Here is a 20,461-nt window from a genome sequence, read left to right on the forward strand (position 1 = left end):
TCACTTATCATCTTATCAAGCTTCATTGATTCTTTATCACAATTTTTGTTACTCTAGTTCTCATATGGCTCGAGATATAACAGTTCATACAGACAGACTAGCATATCTTGTGTTTTTAACTTTCATTAGTCTGGCAAGTTTTTCTTTAGTAACTTCATTCCAATGAAATGTCTTCATACCATGTGTAGAGAATGTAGAAAGTTGTAGGATAAGTATTGAAGGACGTCATCGAGAAGCTTAGGAGATTTAGATTGGATAGACTGATGCTACTAAATATAGCGTTTCTCCCTGAAAGATATGTTTCTCTATAATACCAGCTTATACATATATTATTTATTTTATTAAATCAGCCGATTTTAAGGTCTTCAGGTAATCAGGAGACAGACCATTCCGAATCATTGGATTTCGACAGTTTTAAAGTGTGATTAAAACATAAACTAATTATGAGAGAAAAGGTATTGGATTTATTTTTAAAACAGAGACTGAACTCATTTGTTAAAAAACAAAAAATGCATTTTGTTAAAAATTTGTTGAAATTTTATATTCTTTGTAAGAAAAAAAGTGGGGGAAATACGAGTACATAGAACAACCTCTGTTTTCTAGAAGTATTCCCGTACCAGATCGTTAGAAACTAAAATAGCATTTACAAGATCCATCCAATAGTTGGATAAATAGTCTTTCAGTGTAGGTATTTGAGTCCAGTTTTCTGCCACTAATGCCGTCTCATTGGAAAGGCAATAGTGTTCAGTTTGGACATTTTTGGACTGTAATTGCATTTTGCCCGCGGACTGACTAAACAACTCTTGTAGGCTCGATTTTCACAACTTTAAAGCGCATTATCGGCTTAGTGAGGCATTATTTCGACATAAACTGTTTGCAATGCCAACACACACACACACACACACACTTACAGCCAAATGCTTTGTTTAGACAGATGACTGTGCTTGGAGCATGGGCTTCTTGCCAACTATCTGGTGGGCGGTGGCTGAGGGGGCGGAACGCGTAGTCTTGGGCAGTGGAGCCAAATGAATGATGACAGACAATGGACATCGAATGCAGTTGCGTTGTGGTTGCTGTTGTTGCTGGTATTGTTTGTTTTAAGCAGGTTTGTTGCAGCAGAAAACGCCAACGATAAAGGCCAAAAGTTGCCATGATAAGTTATTGGTGCGAGCGCCCCCACAAGAGCACGATTGAGATATGAGACTAGTGCCTAATATATACTAGCTGCTATTGTACCTGTATCTATGTTAACTCATTCACAACCTCGGCTATACGAGTATAATGTCCGCATGTTGAATTATCATTAGCATCGGAACAAAAAGTTTGCTTTGTCTTTGTTTGTGGGGGTCTTGTAGGCGGCTGCCGCTTCCACTTGGCTTCGCGGCTTGATTAAATGTTGCCAACGACGACGACGACGACGACTTATACTATAGACGTCAAAAGATACATGAACTTGAGGCTCAATCAGTTTGAAGATGAAGAGTACGTTGCCGTCAGACTTTGCGCAAACTTTTGCTGTGTCTGTGGCAACCACAATTGCCCAGCCCTGCCCCTGCCCCTGACCCAGCATCTTCATCTTCATCAGCTTTTTCAGCTCCGTCGTCGTCAACGTCTCAAGAATTTTGAACACAAAACCAAGAAAACAAATAACAAAAAATTGCTTTGCTGCATGCAAAATGTTCTCGCTGCTGATGGAAACAAACGGAAGTGCTGCCTAAATTGAAGTTGCAGCTACTTGAAGGGCGGCTATATACCACAATTTAACAGATTTATCCTTAACCTCGTTGCCTTCGTGTGGCCCCTCAAATAATAGATGAACGCACATAGATATTGCTGCCAGACATATAGTGTAGTATAGTATAGTATAGTACAACAAAACAGTGCCGCCCATCCATATTGAAATGTTGGATGTGTGGCAGACGTTGCTCGCTTACATGTGACAGGCCAAGGCGCAAGCTGTTTACTGTTCAATTTCTGTTTTATTTGCATAACATTTAATTGTCTTGTGTCTCGATTTCTGATGATACATATATGTACTATACTATATTATACGAGCATGCCGCAATTTTCAGCAATTTCGTAATCAAAACTGAAGCTGATACTCGCACTCGCACTCAGACTCGATGTGGTGGCAATGGGCGTGCCGCCAATCGTTCAATCAACGGCAGCATTGAAGGCGATAAATGCCCCCAAGGGGCGCCTTGCTTGTCAAAAACAACAACAAAAAGCAAACGAACAGAACGTGCCAGCACGACTGGTATATACCCTCCTCCTTCTCTCTGTCAAAGCTCTCAACTTAAATGAATTACATCATAATTTTTTATGTATTTATATACGACTTAAAAGTATTTAAAATTGCAGTTAAGCCTAAGTGGTTTTAGCATTGTCGCCTTAATAATATAGCTAGTCGAACGCGCGTAAAGTTAACTTTAATTTTAAAAATAATTAAAACTTATTTTTTATATATTTATTTATATTTATAGAAATAACTAAAAATACATAAATAAATAGGAGCTGAAGGCCTCTTCTGCCATGCTAAGCAATAAGCTATCTTATAATTCATTATTATTATTATTAAGTTAGATCTTAAATAAATAAGTAATGAGGCAGTTAAGCTTAAGTGGTTTAAGCAACGTGGCCTTAATAATATAGCTAGACGATTCCGATTAAACTTAACTTTAATTTAACTTAAAAAGAAATTAAAAGTTTTTTTTATTTATTTATATTTATAGAAATAAATAAAAATAAATAAATAAATAGGAGCTGAAGGCCTTTGCTGTCATAGCTAAGCAATAAGCTAGCCTATAATTTTATTATTATTACGAAGTTAGCTCTTAAATAAATAAATAATGAGGTATTATATAGAGTTATTAAATACTAGACTAGGTTAACAAATCTCCATAAACACAGAACTAGTGGTTTTACAACTATATAGCTATATCAAAAATTAAGCCTTTATATGATTTGTAATAAACTTGATCTGTGTATTGATAAGACAAGTCTACACGACAAGTTCGGTGTATCTAGCTGTTATGGTTCAAACGTACTCGATGGTCATACAGACGGACAAATAGACAAACATGGCTTTATCGATTTTGCTCATCATGCTGATCAGATATAGCCTTCACCCTTCCGGTACAGCGTATAAAAAACGAACGCCAGAGACGAAGACATGAAGCAATGGAGAGGGAGAGGGAAGCGATAGAGCGCGTACTGATAACAAAAGTGTAAGGCAGGTGCAGTGCCCGAAACAACGTCACTCAACAAACCAAATCACAGTGATAATAGAAGCAGGGAAGGGAAGGGGGCTAGAAGAAAAGTTGCTCTTTGCCGTGTCGCTGCATTTTGTTGGCAATTTGTTTGCTTTTGTTTGTTTTTTTTTCGCCTTCGGCCGATTTTATTTGTCGGTGCGTTCGTTCGTTGGTTCGTCTGTTTGCTCAGCGATTTGTGTAGATACATAGATACAATGCGATGGTACACGGAATAGATAAGTAAGTTCAGTTGGCCAGACCTGACTTGCCTGGCAGGGCCAGGGCAGAAGGCAAGTGGACGTGCAAGTGGGAGTGGGAGAGGGCGACGGAACCGGGAAGGGGAAGGGGCTCTTTGGTTGGCCAGCAGGCAAGCAAATTACAAACAAATTTTGTCTTGTCGCCGCACAGTGGTTACCAAAGATCAGTCTATCTGGACAATAGGAAAACAACTAGTCTCTGTATTTTCCATTTCTATGCATTTTTCTAATATTCTGAAGCGGATTTTAACATAAGTGGTTTGAAAATTATTAAGATTTTTATGTTTTAAGGAATAACAATTATGCTTACTTCAACACTATCTAATTTAAAGAATTTGAAATGCTATGCAAAATATAAGCCCTACAAAATTGTAATATTTTTAAAAATTGAAAATATTTAGATTATGAAACAATTTAAGTCTATCTGTGGCTTGCTGTAGCCTTTTGAAATTCAGAGCAGGTCCACTATTGACATTTAATTAAGCCACATACATATATGAAATAAATTGAAAACTTGAAGCAATTGTAATCTGCTCAACTATTAGAGGAATATCGAAGCAACTTTCTAAGTTTCCATATCTTATAGTTTGCGGATTATGGACGTTCATACAGACAAACAGAATGTCGCTTCTTTGAAGTATTTTCCCATTCTCTTACAATTTGTTATTAATTCTGAATCAAATAAGAAATGCTTGTAAATGCAGCAAGCTAAAATGAACTCGTTAATTGGGAAGAGACCGTTTTAACAATTACTTATATTTCTTTTAAAAGAAAATAAACTTCAGCTGTTTTATGTTTTCGACGCACTGTGCATTGTCGAACTTCGATGCTCGCCGATTGGCGGCGCGCGATATGTGAACCATCGCAGGCGTTATCGTCTATTCGAAGTGGGCGTCGGGGCTGGGGTTTTGGGTCGTGCAGGTGATGGGTGTGGGCTGACCGAGCGGTCAGCGGCACGCACTTAATGTCTCTTAAGTTTACGGTTTTATCGCCGCAATGCGTGTAGTTGTGAGTACGTGTGTGTGTGTGTTGCGATAAGAAAGCGGGAGTGGCGGGCAGAGGGTGGCTTGTTGCATGCGTTCTTGCCTGTGTTTCTAGAAATTGAAGCAAGCACCGCATGATGTAGTGATGTAGTTGCATCCATGCAGATAAAGCCTCTTTCACTTTAAAGACATACTTATACTTGTACTTGTATTATTAATACCTTAATTAATTCCTCAATTTATTTTGAAGTCACAAGTGTTATATGAAGCTGATTAATATAATATGCTTAGACAGACATAAATTGTAATGCGTTCCTAATAAATCGTTCATCTATTTAGCTAAGCTAAGTACTTTCTTAGATTTCTCCTAAATACCTAGAAAATTTATAATTTTGACAAAAAAAAAGAAATTATTTAATTTTAAAATGTATTTCAGGAGAATCTTTTTTTTTAGTTTTTCTCTCTTGCAAAAAATTAACTAGAATGTACGGTTCAAAAACAAAAAACATAATTCTCTTGAAAGATATGTTTATCAATTTGTGCAGATGTTTTCATTATCTTGACTACCTAGATAAGCTTTATATAATTTTTTAAATTCTATAATATAATATAGTTTTCGTGGAAGCCATCTTAAGAAGTACTACCAATATGTGATGAATTATTTTATTCCTTAGAGTTAATATACCAAGGGAACATATTAAGAGTAAACGGAGTTTTAATACTAATTTGTCGCAAATAGTCTCTGACTGATTTATAAGAAACAACACTTTAAACTGCAATAAATACTTGTAGGCAGTGAGTGTAGTAGAAGTTGAAGTTTATATTTGAAATTAAAACGTGTACTAAAAAAGTAAGTAAGCTTCAATTCAAAAGGCAATTGAGGTAAAATTATTGAATTCTTTCAACTTCTATTTAGATATCTATCATATAAATTGTACTTCTAATTTCTCCCTAAATAAATCATTCCCTTTAGTTAATATTCCAAGTGGAAATGTTGCGGGAAGGGCGACTTTGTTTAATAAATTTCAATATTAGTTTGTCGCAATCAACTATTTATATTTACAGATCTATCATAGAACAAGGTACTTCTTAATTCTTCCTAAGTATATTATTCCCAAGTGGAAATATTGTCGCAATCAGCCTCCGACTGACCTAAACATACATCACTTTAGTCTGCAATAGGTAGTTAGTTCTGTTGTTTTATGTACATATTTTATGTCGAAATATTAACTAAAGAAAAAGTGAGTTAAGCTTCAATTTAAAATACAATTTTGGTAAAATGAATATCAATTGTTTTTGTACATTTTTGGTTTATTTCAATTTATATTTACAGATCTATCATAGAAAAAGGTACTTCTTAATTCTTCCTAAGTATACCATTCCCCTTAGTTAATATTTCAAGTGGAAATGTTGTTGCAATCACAACATCCGACTGACCTATAACATACAATGTATGCATCAGTGAGTTCTGTTTTAAGTATGCACATAAGTAGGATTATTAAATTCTCTTCAGTTAATATTTAAGGTTAAAATGTTCAGTAGGAGATGACGGTTTAAAACATTAGCTTTGCTATTCCACCGTCTTGTGTTGTTGCTAGCAGTCTCTGACTGCCTTTCAACATGCAGCACTTCAATATGTAATAGGCAGTGAGTGCAGTTCTATGAAGCGGGCGACGGGACTTTTGCATAATTTTTATAAAGTTTTTCCATGAATTTATATTTTTGTTGGGCTTCATTTGAGTGCGATTGTTGTTGGTAGCATAAATTTTCGCATATGGTTAAATGTATATAAAAGTTGATTTCATTTTTTTTGTTTTTTTTTTTTGGCAACTTACTTGATTGAAAAGCTGTTGAATTTTTTATTTTACCGCTTACTATGCAAATTGAATGTGTCTCTCTTTCTCGGTTGCGCTGTCTCACTCGCTCTTGCTGTTACTTAATGCCGAGATAGTTCGTTGACGTTTTTGGGGCGCGTTTTCAAAAGTTTAAAATGCAATTTGATGCATTAAATTGCATTGCTGCTGCACTTGCATATTTCTATACATAGCTCTATTGGAATACACATAACAAATGGGAAAATAAAGACAAACTTTAACGACAACAGAATCGCTTTTAATTTAATTTATTGTGAAGTGTTTGTCGCTGTTGTTCTTGTTGTTGTTGTTGGTGTTGTGATTATTTTGTTCCAGCGTCTGGTGTGTTTGCATTTGCATAATGCACTCAGGCGCGCACTTAATCACTCATTCAATCAGTCATTCATTCATTCATTCATTCATTCACTTATTTATGCATGTTGCTGCTACTGTAGTTGTTGTTTTTGTTGTTGTTGTCATGGCAGCCACCTTTGTGTTCTTGTTGCCTGGCATTTTTGGGCATAAATGTGTACAAATGAAATACAATTTATTTGAGCGCACAATGCCTGCGAATTAAGCCCACAATGCAAAGAAAATTGTAAAAAAGTTTAAGCTCTTCACAAAAATACACACACACACACACACACAAACACATACATAGACATTCTACTGCAAGCCGATGTCGAATTGCATGCCAAGTGCGTTTTACTAGCGACTTTTCAGTGTCATCTTGCGCGCTGTAATTATCGCATTTACAAGACGAGGGAGGTGGGAGGTGGGAGGAGGGAGGAGATGAAGAGAGCGCAGTTTGCAGCGCCATCACCTGCAATATAGTAGGACTCAGCAGACGCGATAACTGCATTTGCAAGCTGACCGAGCAAACGCGCCAAAGGGGTGGGGAGGGGGGGCAGCGAGAGAACGGCGTTTGGTCATGGGCTGTTTCTTCGTTTACAGTTAATGTTCATAAATGTTAGCCGCAAGTGGCTGCGATGCCCATTAGCGGCCGCCCAAAGTGGTACAAGTGAGAGCATAAGAGAGCAGTGAGTGACTCTCTTCGCAGTCGTGGCAACTGTTTTACAGCTACATGCTGTATTTATGTAAATACATGTGTATGTGTGGGCTATTTTTATGCCCATGCCCCCCACCCCTCTTCTGCTGTTTCGGCAGCAGTTCAGCGAGCACCAGTTAGGGATGCACTTGCAATGTATACATCGTTGTCGATGTATAGTAGTTTGTACATCGATGCATCTAAGGGAGGAGATAAATGCAGTTGCTCGATGTTTGAACTACATTGTTGCTGGACATCAAACATTAAAGATGATGTAAACTTTGCAACCTCAAACTGATCTGAAGCAGTTTTTGAATCAAGAAGTTTTTTAAAACCCAAACGATCTTGTTTGCAGGATTTATAGTTAACAGAGAGAAAGGGGAATATGGTTATATCAATTGCACAAGAAATCGCTTGGATAAAATTTCAGTCACCAAAGAGATAAATTTCTCCCTTTTAGAAAAGTTTGCCAATTCCCTTGGCTGTATTTAAAGGCTTGGATAAAATTTCAGTCACCAAAAAGGTAAAGTTCTCCCTTTTAGAAAAGTTTGCCAATCCCTTGGCTGCATTTACAGGCAATAATAAGTCTTAGCTGGGCAACAATCTCAACTAGGTATAAACAACTTTGCTGAATTCCTACACATTTATTTAAATCAGCCACAAAAATGTCTCATGTCACAAGCAAACATCGCTGCATTGGCGGTGCATCACCAAAAACATCGTTGCTATTTGTACATCCCTAGCGCCAGTCGAGGGCCGGGAGTCGTCGAGTGGGACCCCCAAAGTGCCATTTGCCGCTCAAGTGTTGTCACATTTTCATTGCAGTTGCTGGGAATTGATGCGCTAATGATTCAGATGATGCTCATGGCATCAACAGCTGTTGGGGTCCGGAGTTACTGAAGAAGGAACTGAAGTGGTCAACGGCAAATAGGCAGCGACTCCCGAAAATAGCTCTGAATGAATGGGCGCTAATAATATGAGGAGCCATATTTATAAATATATTATCAAGCTTCAGTCATTAAAGCGGAAGATCAGGCAATTGGCAGCACCTTTTTTCAAAAATTTAAAACTCAAGAGTTAAACATTTAAATTCTAAAATTAAATCCGTGGAAAATAAAGCTAGATATTAAATTGGACTCGGAAATCGAAGGGAATAGAGCCATATATTTATACAAATTTCATTTTTGAATATTAGAAAGTCTTTTACAAATAAGTTTTACAGAACATTGCCCTCTGAAAGCCTTTCGAGAATCGAATAAAGCAATGAGAGGTAAGAACCGTATCCTTATATAATGGCTAAGGGGTGGATAGCTGCAGCAGAACCTGGAGATAATAAATAATTTAAAGCCAATTTACTTGCAATAGCTACGAAACTCTGGTAATGGCAGTACAATAGTTCTGTAAGATCAGAGATTACATCACACAACCTCGGATTATTTAGTCTAGCCTGACTGACGGGACCAAAACATACGAAATGGAAAAATTTAATAGAAAGGAAAAGGAGAAACAAGCAATTCTTCAAAAATAGGAGATACGCTTGATTTATTTTGATGAAAATATTATTGGTTATAATAAATCCAGCGTTCAAGTTAAAACTTAGGATTCTACGAATAATTCTTTTGTCAACTGTTTCTCTCTTTATACCTGTAATTGAATACATTTAATAACATTCAGGTGACAAACAGATAAATATTGAAAAGAAATGCCAACTGCCAATATTTTCGAGAAGAAGTTATGAAACTGATATATATTTCATTAGCTTCAGCTTAAAGCCAGTTCAATATACTTAGCTTAGATTCGCATAAGCTTATATATATTTTTAGCTACTTTTAAATAAAATTTTCAATCAAAATTTGCAGAAAAATGTGCATTTCTTACAAAATGAAAATTTGTATTTACAAGCTTGATATTTCTAGCAGTTAAAGTTTCCGAAATCTGCGCGTTCATACAGACAGATATGAACCTACACTTTAGCCCTATGGCCGTTTGAAATATCCCTTTCCTTCCTTTGCAGTTCAAATATTAATACAATTGCTTCTCAGTGCTCATATGCACGGTGAAAGGAAATTTGTGTCTAAATTGCTGCTTTCTAGCGCTTACCGTTTATGCTGTGCCTTGATTACCAAGTATTACTTTTCGTGTTCCAATGTTTTCAATAATTTAGGCCCTGAATTATCAAAAGTTAAGCAGAAAATGCGAATGCAGTTTATTTTGTAGTTTCCTAGTGTATACAAATCAATTTTGAAGTTAATCAAATGGCAGATTTTTCTGGCACCCCTTCTTCCTCTTTAGAGTTTGAACATTCCAAATCCGCTTCTTAGTCAGTGTTTTATACTCGTATATAGAGATTTGTGGGTGTAACAGTAACTTATCCACAGATAATCATACATCTTACTGTTGATAATATAATTACAACAAGAGCACGAACTGATAAATAGTCTTCCAGAGTTTTCAACTTAAATCTTGCATTGATTTGAAGTCTCAATTAGGAATATTGGCGCTTGATGTGGAATGCTAATTATCGTTCTTAAGAGCACATTTTTGTGCCAAAGTTTGCTAATTTTCTAAGAAATCACAGCTGACTAAACAGCGGCTGGGCAGGGGGCTGTGGCTGTGCAAAAACAATAGCAATAACAACAACAACAACAGCTAGCTGTCATTGGGAAGACCATGCTTGAAACAAGTCGGTGAGTCAGAGAGGGAGAGAAAGAGCGAAGCGAGGTAATCATAACTAGGCAGGCAGGCAGCCACCGATCAAGGTGTCAATTGAGAGCATGCTGGATCGTGGCACACACACACGCACACACATGAATAATATATATTTCGGTTGTTTATTTTTATTTTAAAATAAATCACTTTGTTTTGTTTTCTTTTAACTTCTTGTATTCATTCATTTTCATTTCCATTTTGGGGCTAACGGACAAGTTGCAAAATTCACAACAAACCAGCAAAATCAACAACAACACCAACAACAACAAACGCGCAATTGCCAGCGGCAAAAACAAATGCGCGCTGTGTTCCCTTTTTTGTATCTTTTTTTCGATTAATTTTTGTTTTTGTTTGAGTTGCCGCAATGGTTTTGTTTCTTCTTTTATTTTCATGCAGCAAAAGAAGTGAGTAAAAATAAATAAAACAAACACGCACACACACACACACACTCGCCACATTTTATAATTGTATGTTTGCACTGCAAAAAAAAAATAAAACACACTAGAAATAACAGATAAAAAAAAAAACAAAAAGCATAGACAATTTTAAAAAAATTATTGTAAACGCAAACGCAGCAAAATTTATGTTGTTTTTCTTCTTCGTTTTCTTATTATTATTTAGTTGTTCTTCACTTGTGTGTTTGCTTTGCACACAAACTTTAATTTTGATCGACTCGCACACACACACACAGACACACACGCACGCAAACGTACACACATGTAAGCGTATGCGTTAGCGAGGCAAACAAACAACAAAAAATTGTTACGCGCACCGCTTCCGAAAATTCGTCCGTCGCTTGTGGAACGCAAAACAAGACTGAAAACTTAACTTTGCCAACCATGCGCGTCGACGTCAAAGCCGGCAGCACCAGCACCAACAGCAGCAGCAGCGAAGGCGGCAGCAACACAGCCGAATGATGGCCCGAATCAGTTCGGGCTTGTGTCCCATTCCCATTCCTCCCCGAACAACACACCCCCGCCGCCTAACAGCTTGTAATGTTACACAAACATGTGCGACGACGGGCCTCTTCGGGCGCCCGCTTTGATGCTGTGCACAGTGGGCCACCCAAGTCTATTGAGTGTCAACACTTGGTTTAATTAGTTAAGAACGATTTATTTATGAATTAATCTACATAAAGATAGAAAAATAGCGTTAGTAAGTTTGTTCGCCGTTTTCATAATCCAAACTTCATTTAATGTAATAAGATTTATAAGATTTGTAGTAAATTTTTATGAATTTATCTTTACATGGATAGGTAAAATGAGTTGAAAAGTTATTCAAATTTAATTGCAATTTTGTAAAACAATCAGACAACAAAAAAGATGAGTACTTAAAATGTAGCACTTATACCAAGGCTCTTTTGACTCGTTTTTTTTTTTTAAATTTTTTTTCCGTTTTTTCATTACCAACATCAAAGTATTCTGCTGGGACTTATTTGGAATAAATATATATAAAAAGCTATACCACATAAACTACCACTTCGATTAGAAATTACAAGCTTTTAATGCAAAAGTGGTACAGATTTTTGTTTGCCTGCTAACGATATATTTAAAGAAATAACATCGATTAGGCAGTTATTAATGTTATAGCTAATTTATAAATTTTTTTTTTGTGTATGTATAGTTAAGGGCTTTTTGTAATTTCTTTTTTCGTAACAAAGTGAAGTGTAAGGAAACTTTTTTAGTTAGAAAATATTATTAAGCAACCGGCCACCTGTGTAAAGCCAATGTCTGCATACGTGTGCCACTGTGCTGCGTGTGTGGAACGAGTTTGTCGTCGACGTAAGCGTTGGCGTGGACGTCGCTGCCCACACACACACACACACACACACAGTCACATACAAGCCGGTAGTTTGCATGTGCTGCATTTTTGTTGTTGCTTTTGTTGTTGCTGCTGCTGCTGCTACAGCTTCTGGTTGCTGCGCTTTTCGAGCGATTTCAAGGAAATCGCGCGAATCGCAAATGCGTTTTTCATGGCAGATCGCTGACCAAGATTGTGCCGCATCTGCCCCTGCTTTTGCCACAAACAAAACGCAAGCGAAACGAACGCATTGCGGTCGCCACCGCTCTTCTGATCAAAACGGCCAGCAACAACAAAGCCAAGCATTGTTTGCTCAGCGCACGGTTGGGCGATTTGGGCGGTTGGGTGGTTTGGTGGCCATGCTGGCCAGTGGGTGCTGACTGCAAATAAAATACGTTGTTTTTCTTGCAGGCTGATGCTGCTGCTACATTTGGCTGTGTGTGTACGTGCGCGTTTAGGCATAAAACAGAAACTGAAACACACAGGCGAACAAAATTAAAAAACTATTAAAAGACGAAACAAAATACCAAGCACACAGACATGCCAGTTAGTGGGAATGGGGCAGAATGGGGCGTGGGCGGGTGGGCGTCGGAGTACTGGCGGGTGCGTCATATGGGCCCATTTACTTTCAAAGAGCACTTTTTTTGTACACTGCTTCGCATGAGAATTGAAATTATTCCAATAATTGTCTATTTTTTGATTTAAATTACGGTTATTATTTAATCTTTGGATATAAATAATGAACTTTAGTAATGTCTACAAATTAATAATTAGTTTTGACATTGAAAATGTAAAGCTTTAAGCGTTTAAGCTACGAAAAAGGAAAATGGAAAGTAATTCTTCATCCTACTTCCTACTTTATTGGAGTTTATACTAAATTTGTTCTATTTTGGTTTCATTAATGAATTAATGCGATAAATCGATCATTTGTAATTTAAAGTGGATTAAATATGCAATACTTTTTGAATGCACCCCTTCATTTTGACCAATTAAGTAAATAAATAATTGATACTATAAGAATTATTTAAAGAATTTCAATGTTCCACTTTACTAGATCTTATGACTGGAAGTCAAACATACATTTTTTTAATATTATATTATAATAATTGGGTACAAAATAACGACCAATTGATAGAACCACAAGTCGCCAAATTTCATGCAAATACTATTTAGAGAAGCAAAAATTGTATAAAAAATCTCAGGAGATTTGGAAATATACAAACGATTTCAAGTAGTAATTGGAAGGGCGCTACTATTGTAATATTACTAGCCCAATAACTCAGCGTACGCTCTCAACCACAGAATAAATAAATTACCAACCCAGTACTTGCTCTTCCGGTGTACTGTTTTCAAAGTAAGATCTTAAGAAAGTTAACACAGGTTTTTAATTTGATGACAACAAATTTAAAGAAACAATAAATAATTTAAAAACACAAAAATTAATAATAATATTTACTCCTAATTTATCTCAGTTATCGATCCTACTTAATTGAAAGGTTATTTATTTATTTATTTTGTGGCAGAAATAATTTAATTTGCATTCAAATAAATGTGTTTCAAATACACTACTTTCCCCAATTTTATGTTTGGCAGTGTAAGTTCTGCTTTGGCTGTCGCGCCCAATTCCGCTGCCGCTGCTGTTGGCCAAAAAGCTCAGCGAAGCGTGCGACGCCAACAGTGCTGCAAAGAGAGGGAGCAAGAGAGCGAAAGAGAGAGAGAGCGTAAAGATCGCTATGAATATTGGATAGGGGGACAACATGTAGTGGAACGTGTTCACACACACACATGTGTGTGTGTGCTTATGAGTTTTTCTTCTTGTATTCTCATTGTTCTTATTGTTGCTTTGGCGGTCTGGGCCTGTGGCGGCAATGCCAACAACAATAATAATACCTACAAAAGCATTGTTAGGGCAACTTGAACGTGGGAGAGCGGCAGCCAAAGCTGCGCCAAAAGTTTATGCTGTGTTGTTGTTTTTCTTCTTACTTATGATTGCCGCCCTTTGTTTTTGTTGCCGTCTAGTTTGTAACGATGTTCGTGTATGTGTGTGCGCTATTCCCTTACATGATGACCTCGACCGAGCGATCAGAGCAAGCAACTAATCGACCGACCAGCTGTTGTTTTTGTTTCGCTGCAGCGGCAGTTCTTGATCATCTTACAGGTACTGACCATATGGAGAGTGCATCTATGTATATACACATGTACCGATGTATGTATGTATATACATAAATACATACATATATCTACATAATCACTGTTAATGTAAGTACGTACATCAATTTTATTATAAATGGATAAATGTCTACCTAAATGCGTTCCCAATTGCTCCAATCATAAACAATTACTGATAAATAAATAATGTGTACATGGGCGTAGCAGAGGGGAGCGACGGGCATTTATGTATCCCCCCTTGAATCTGATCATAGTACCAATATTTGGTTACGTCTCAACTTTTGTGTTCGAATTATATCTTGTTCAAAAGATCGTTTTGCTTTTTTACCCCTGATTTCAATTTTCTTCAATTCGAATTTCTTGGTAGGATAATTATCTTATTTATATTTTGTTTAACTAGTAATTACCTATAATTATTTTTATTTGGTATGACTTTTATTATTCTTTCTGGCGTTTTTGGACAAATTCCGTCAATTGGTCGGCAATTGGAAACTTTTTGGTTCCAATTCGACACTTCAACTCCTCCTGAGGGTTTTCAATTAGGTTTCCAGCTTAGCTTTTGGTTATTATCTTTTTAAAAATCCCAATTTTTTCAATTCAACAACATTTGTAACATTATGTAAGTATGTATTTGGTTTAGACATAATAGAGCTGTGATTGTTATAATTTGCGCAAGTATTTAAGTAATTACGTATTCATTTAAGTATAAGACTTTAAGATATAATTTTTAAATAATGATACATTCGAGATTAATTTTTGTGATGAACCTGTTATGTACAAGTACTTTTAAATCTGAAAATCAATTTAAATGTAAAGTTGTTGAGAAACTATTTTCAAATATTCTATTAAACGTCTATAAACCCACCAATCATTCCTATTGCAACTCTACATTTTGACTAAATTTCTGAACATCGCAAGGCACAAACATTTAATTTGCTTCAAATATTTTAATAAACTAAAATGTTTTGATACTAAGAGGGATATGGCGTATGATCGGTATTATGGTAGCCATATAACATAATGACACTATTTATGTTTTGTAATATACTTGCAAATCATTTGAATATGACAAGTCTATATGCCACGTTTGGCTTCCCTAGATGGTATAGACCAAGAGTTCTTGGCGTTCATACAGACGGACAAATATGTGCCTTCAATATGGCGTCTGCCACGCCTTCTGCTAACTGTTGCATACACTTGCCGCACTCCTCGCGTCTAGGATGTACAAATGTTTTGCCAACCGAATTGGCTTAAATTTTAGACGTGCGATGTTTTGGGGCATATGTATGAGCTTTGGGGCTGGCTGCAGTCAAAACTGTTGCCTCGATAAATCAAAATTAATGCCGCACAATTATTAATTAAAGTAATTAATGTGACTGCCATGGGACTGCTGTTTCTGTTTCTGTTTAGACGAGAGTAGGCTTCCCAAGTAGGCCCAGAGCTAATAATTTTCTTTGGGGCATTGTGCGAAATGAAATGGCAATGCATGCGGATTATGGGTGGCTGGGCTGGGAAACCATAACGGGGCCGTTTAATTATGCAGGCCCCCGGGCGCTAGATGGGAGTGATGGGGAAGGTGGTTAGGTGGCTAGGTGGCTAGGCAGTAGAGCCGCCATATGCTCGCAATTGCAGTTCGCTCGCTGCTCGCATCCTGCCATCAGGTCCTTCTGTGTGTGTGTGTGTGTGTGTGTGTGTGCGACGGCAGCATCAGACGGCATACATTTATTACACAAATTGAAAAACTATTGACAGTATAAACGGCGCTGCTCCACAGACTTGGCTTGCTCGGGCATCGCTTCGTATTATCACATGCGATAAATATTTATGTATATGGAAATGTAATGACTGTTGTGTGTGAGTGTGTGTGTGTGTGTGTGTGTGTGCGTGTATGTGTGCGTGTGCCTGCGTGCTGGACGCGTGTCTGTTTGTGTGGCGTCGCGCAATTAATGTCACCACATCCTTTGGGCCTTATTAATGTCCTTGGGCATGCCGGGTGCCATTAATGTCGCCCGGTCTGCCCGGTAAAAACAATTAATTTGCCCATAATACAATTTATATCGGTTTGCCTCTCACCCTCCTTTGGGTTTCCCTCAATCCCACTCCCCCCTCCCCCTCACCACTCGCTGCTCGCATTTCTGACTTTGGTTGGCCACATAATGTGCATATTTCTGGTTGCTGTTATTGTTGTTTTAATGCCTTCGCATGCTTAAAGGCAAATGATTAATTATTTAAACAGCAACAATTCGAAAACAATGAGCCGCAGCCGCAGCTATAGCGAAAGCAACAACAATGACAATAGCATTAGATTGGCAGGGGAGTGCGGGGAAAAGTGCAAATCAACAATGTTGCTGCCTCCTTCCTCCCTTCCTCTGCTATCCTTTGCCAGCCTCGTTAATGGCTTCGACTTTCCCGACAAGGCGGCCTGCCAATTAACCAAACTATTGAGTGCAGCAATGCAGCCTTTGCTGCTCCTTCGCTGAGAATCATTTGTGTTTTCATTGAGAAATGTAAAACATTATTTGGGGGACATTCTTCTGCCTCCAAGATATACATTGCCTGACAAAAGTCCTCTTCCTAATAAATACGTCCCATTACAGAAATAGAGAAATATTTTATGCTCGCTAGGCCTTGTCCGCCTGTAACGGAGAGGCATCCAGGATGCACAACAAAAACCGTAAAACACGAAGGATCTGCCATTAAGTACGAGCCTTGTGTTTAGTATAAAGTATTCTTTTGAATTCATGGATCAAATATGCCATAGATCGACATAGACACTATTGTGCTGTGATTGTCAACAAACATTTTAAAAATCTTGACCTTCTTTCTAGATCTACATCTTGCCCCTTTTTGCCCCTTTTAGTCACATATACGATTGGAAATGTGTCATTGCAGCGTACATCGACTGTGAATACCTTGGGCTTCTTTTTGATTCCAAACTGAACTTCAATTTTCACATCTCTAGCATTGTTTTAAGTTGAAATTATAACATTGTATTATAAAATATCTTTATTTTATTTTATAATAATATATTATAATATAAATGATAGTTTTGTATATGTATCGCACGTATGGCACTATATCATCATCATATCATTCCCCATCACGTTGTGCTATATGTCTTTAATCGCAAGGGTTTAATTTGTGAAATTGTGGAACATATATAACTCAGCTGAATGGTCGAATTAATATCCAAATCATCTGTAAGTGCCTGACTTTTGACTTTTAAGTCCGATAAATGAATATGGTTAGTAATTAATTTATCTTAAATTTAAATGGCAGGAATGATTAAATATTTCGTATTGATATCTCTCTCTAAAGATTTTAAGAAAGGAGACGTTATTTTGTAGTTGAAACTAAATCTTTGAAGCTAGAGCGTGTCTTTCAAGATTTCTTGAATAAGCCTAAGCCCAACTGAATAATATAAATACACATTTTTTTTTATACTAACTACATTCAAATGCTCGCTAGTTCTTTCTACCCAAGATATACGAGAGAGTTGATTATCTGATTCCGGGACCCTGTTGCTCAAAGGACACTCGATTCGCCATCAATAAACGGATTTGCTTTCAAGCTTTATATTATTCCAATCTAGTATAATCTAGTATTTTGGGACCATTTTCCTAGCAGAGTAAATTTGTTTTAATTCTTCGGTTAATTGACATTTTAGCATGAATTTGAAAAGCTAAGGTATGGGAGTACATTAATTAATATCCTCAATCCGAGGGTGATGCGAAAAAGACTGCTTTAGAGCATTCAAAAGCAAGTGTGAATAAGGCAGCAAAAGTATATATATTTTTTAAATATTTCAAAAATATAACTATTAATATAAAATATATCCCCACTTCAGAGATAATATTCTATTGACTGCCTAAAAGCGTTCTAAACTTAAACCTTAAAACAGTTATTCAACATTCGATGAGTTGGCAATGAAATCAAATCAGCTTTACTCACCCAAAATTTGAACTCAGAATGGTTTCTATGAGTTGGAAAATGAGGTTCTCTTGCACCGACAAGAAGTTGGTTAACAAATATAACTTTTCCCGATAGCACCTCCCCCTGCAGTCGGTGCTGCAACATTGTGTGGCATATCTCTAAAGTGAGAGCTGTCTGGATAAGCAACAGCTTGTCTACTCAAACATTGGGCGCACTTCCCATGCAGGCCGCATGTTTCGTTTCCAAATCTCTATATCATCATTATAAACAAACTGTCAAGTCAGCCGCAGAGCACAAACGAAACTAAACGAAAGGCCCCCCCAGCTGGCATCGCTCGAGCAACTCTGACATGTTTGACGGGCCAATCAGAGTCTGACATTTGCCATTGACGGTCCCATTGACGGGCATTGTTGGGTTCTGCTCACAAGTCTTTGGGATGCAGATGCATTTGTTGTGACATGTGTCGGACATGGAGTCCTTAATTATACTTACAAGAGCCGAATTGTAGTGCAGAGTAGGGGAACTCACCTGTGAACGAGAAGAGTGGAACAAAGAGTGGGGTGTCATTAATTTAATTTGCTTATTTGCAATTGTTGTTTATTTGTTGCCTCTCTCGCTGCTGTTGAGTGCGACTAAGGGCGAGGGCAGCGCGTAAACTAATTAAAAAACTTTATGGCAACATTTGGAAATTGTTCTGAGGCTCCCACAGGCCATTGACGGGGTCAAAGAATTGGCAGCCACACCCCCCCCCCCCCCAAACCCCCCCCCCACCCACACTCGCAGTAAAAAATATTTTTACGACTGCTGTTCGTGCTTTGAAAAAAAAAAAACAAAGGCAAAAAATAAAGCAAAACAAAAACTGCCCCCCGGCTTTTGGGGCACACAAATGGGAAATGGGCATGAGACCCGGTAGCGGTAGCGGTACGACAACTGTAGTCGAGCGAGCTGTAATTAAATAATGCCCATGCCCACTTCCTTGCAACAACAACAAAATCATCTTAACGGCATGCTGTGCCACTGAAGTTAGAGGCCGAAGTAGCCTCGGCAGAGGACGCAAAAGAAAAAAGAGCGAATGTTACAGTCGAGCAAGGCCGACATTGAAATACCCTGAAACCAAATTTACTTCAATAAACTGCCTTGAATTGAAGGAAGAGGAAATCACAGAAATTGCAGAAGTAAGCTTTTTGTATTTTCTGCAGCAGAAGAACTGGGGCTGGAAAAGCGAGAAAATAAAATAAACTTGTATTACCTAGAGATTAGGCTAGTCTACATTCCAAAATTGGATAATGTGGGTTGAGTCGTTCACGAAATCCAGGCGTTCATACAGACAGACAGACGCACGGATGCGCAGATGGACGTAGTACAAGTAGAAGCAGTTTTGCTAGGGGCACTCTGATGTGACGTTCTAAGATCACATAAAACGAGTTGATGAGACTTGTTTATTCATCAGTAATAGTTTCCTTTTTGCTACTAGCTTTTTAATTTGCCGAGAGGTTCTTTTATTTATGGCAACAGTTTATATCTGAAGCACTAAGTTTGACGAAACTAGTAGAAAATATTCTCATACGCTCATTTGAGACTTTGTGAGTTGATGACTTGCTTCGCCACTAGTTTTTAAACTCATCAAGAGCTTGAGATTTAGTGATTTGAGAAGCCTAAATATAATCATACAACAACATTTTATGAGCGACGGATTTGTTTTCGCCACTAGCTTTTTAACTTTTAGTTTGCCCAAATAATTAGAAACCATTTTTTTTTGAAACACGTTTTAACAGTTTTGTTCTCGCCATTAGTTTTTCCGAACGTTATTTTTCGTAACCTTTAATGCAAGCCTTTAATTTGTTTGTTAGAGGATTTGTGAGTTTCTTCGCCACTAGTTTCTCGCCTCATCAAGAGCTTGAATTTTGGTATGTAAGCTTTAAGTGAAATGTTACAAACCCTTATGATGAAACCATAATCCCTTCATTTGAAGGGCATACAAACTGACCAGCAAACACACGTGCGCAGAGGGGGGAGCGGGGGCGGAGGTGGTCGGCAGCTCCAGTTTCGTGCGCTGTTTGCTGTCTGCCACACACACACACACACTCACACACACGCACACACACACCAACGCCAATACACACACCGAACTATTGCTCCCCTAGGATAAATTAATAAATTTTCAGGCGAAAGTTGCCGCAGCCCAGCCGAACGGGAGAGCCACATGGAGTGGGCCCAGAAGAGTGGACGGGAGCGGGGAGAGGGGCAGCGCAACAAATAAACAAATAATAATAGCAAGAAGCATCTCTAACGCAAAAAAAAGAAAAAAAGTAAAACCAGCAAACGCTTTCAACTTCGCCGTTTTGCGCTGTTATTTGACATGAAGTCGACGTGGTCGCGAATCGAAAAAGTGAGGGGAGAGGAGGAAGGCAGGGGGGGGGGTGGGGTGCCTGGCACATGCGCCATATACGTAAGTGTG

The 20,461-nt window shown here is 37.8% G+C and overlaps 1 protein-coding gene across 3 annotated transcripts in view; it reads right to left on the reverse strand.

Annotated features, from left to right (window-relative positions):
• The window catches only part of LOC115629541 (protein sprint), a 155,559-nt gene that overhangs the window by 82,982 nt on the left and 52,116 nt on the right, over positions 1-20,461 (reverse strand). Inside the window, exon 1 of one of the 3 annotated variants that reach the window (XM_030526021.1) lies at positions 6,327-6,521. The exons of the other annotated variants lie outside the window; for them this stretch is intronic. The gene's annotated coding sequence lies outside the window, so the exon portion shown is untranslated. Of the gene's footprint in view, positions 1-6,326; positions 6,522-20,461 lie in introns of those variants that run through there. 3 annotated transcript variants of the gene reach the window in all.

Source organism: Scaptodrosophila lebanonensis, unplaced genomic scaffold, assembly GCF_003285725.1.
Source record: "Scaptodrosophila lebanonensis strain 11010-0011.00,11010-0021.00 unplaced genomic scaffold, SlebRS2 tig00000155-arrow-arrow-pilon, whole genome shotgun sequence".
NCBI classification, from domain to species: domain Eukaryota; kingdom Metazoa; phylum Arthropoda; class Insecta; order Diptera; family Drosophilidae; genus Scaptodrosophila; species Scaptodrosophila lebanonensis.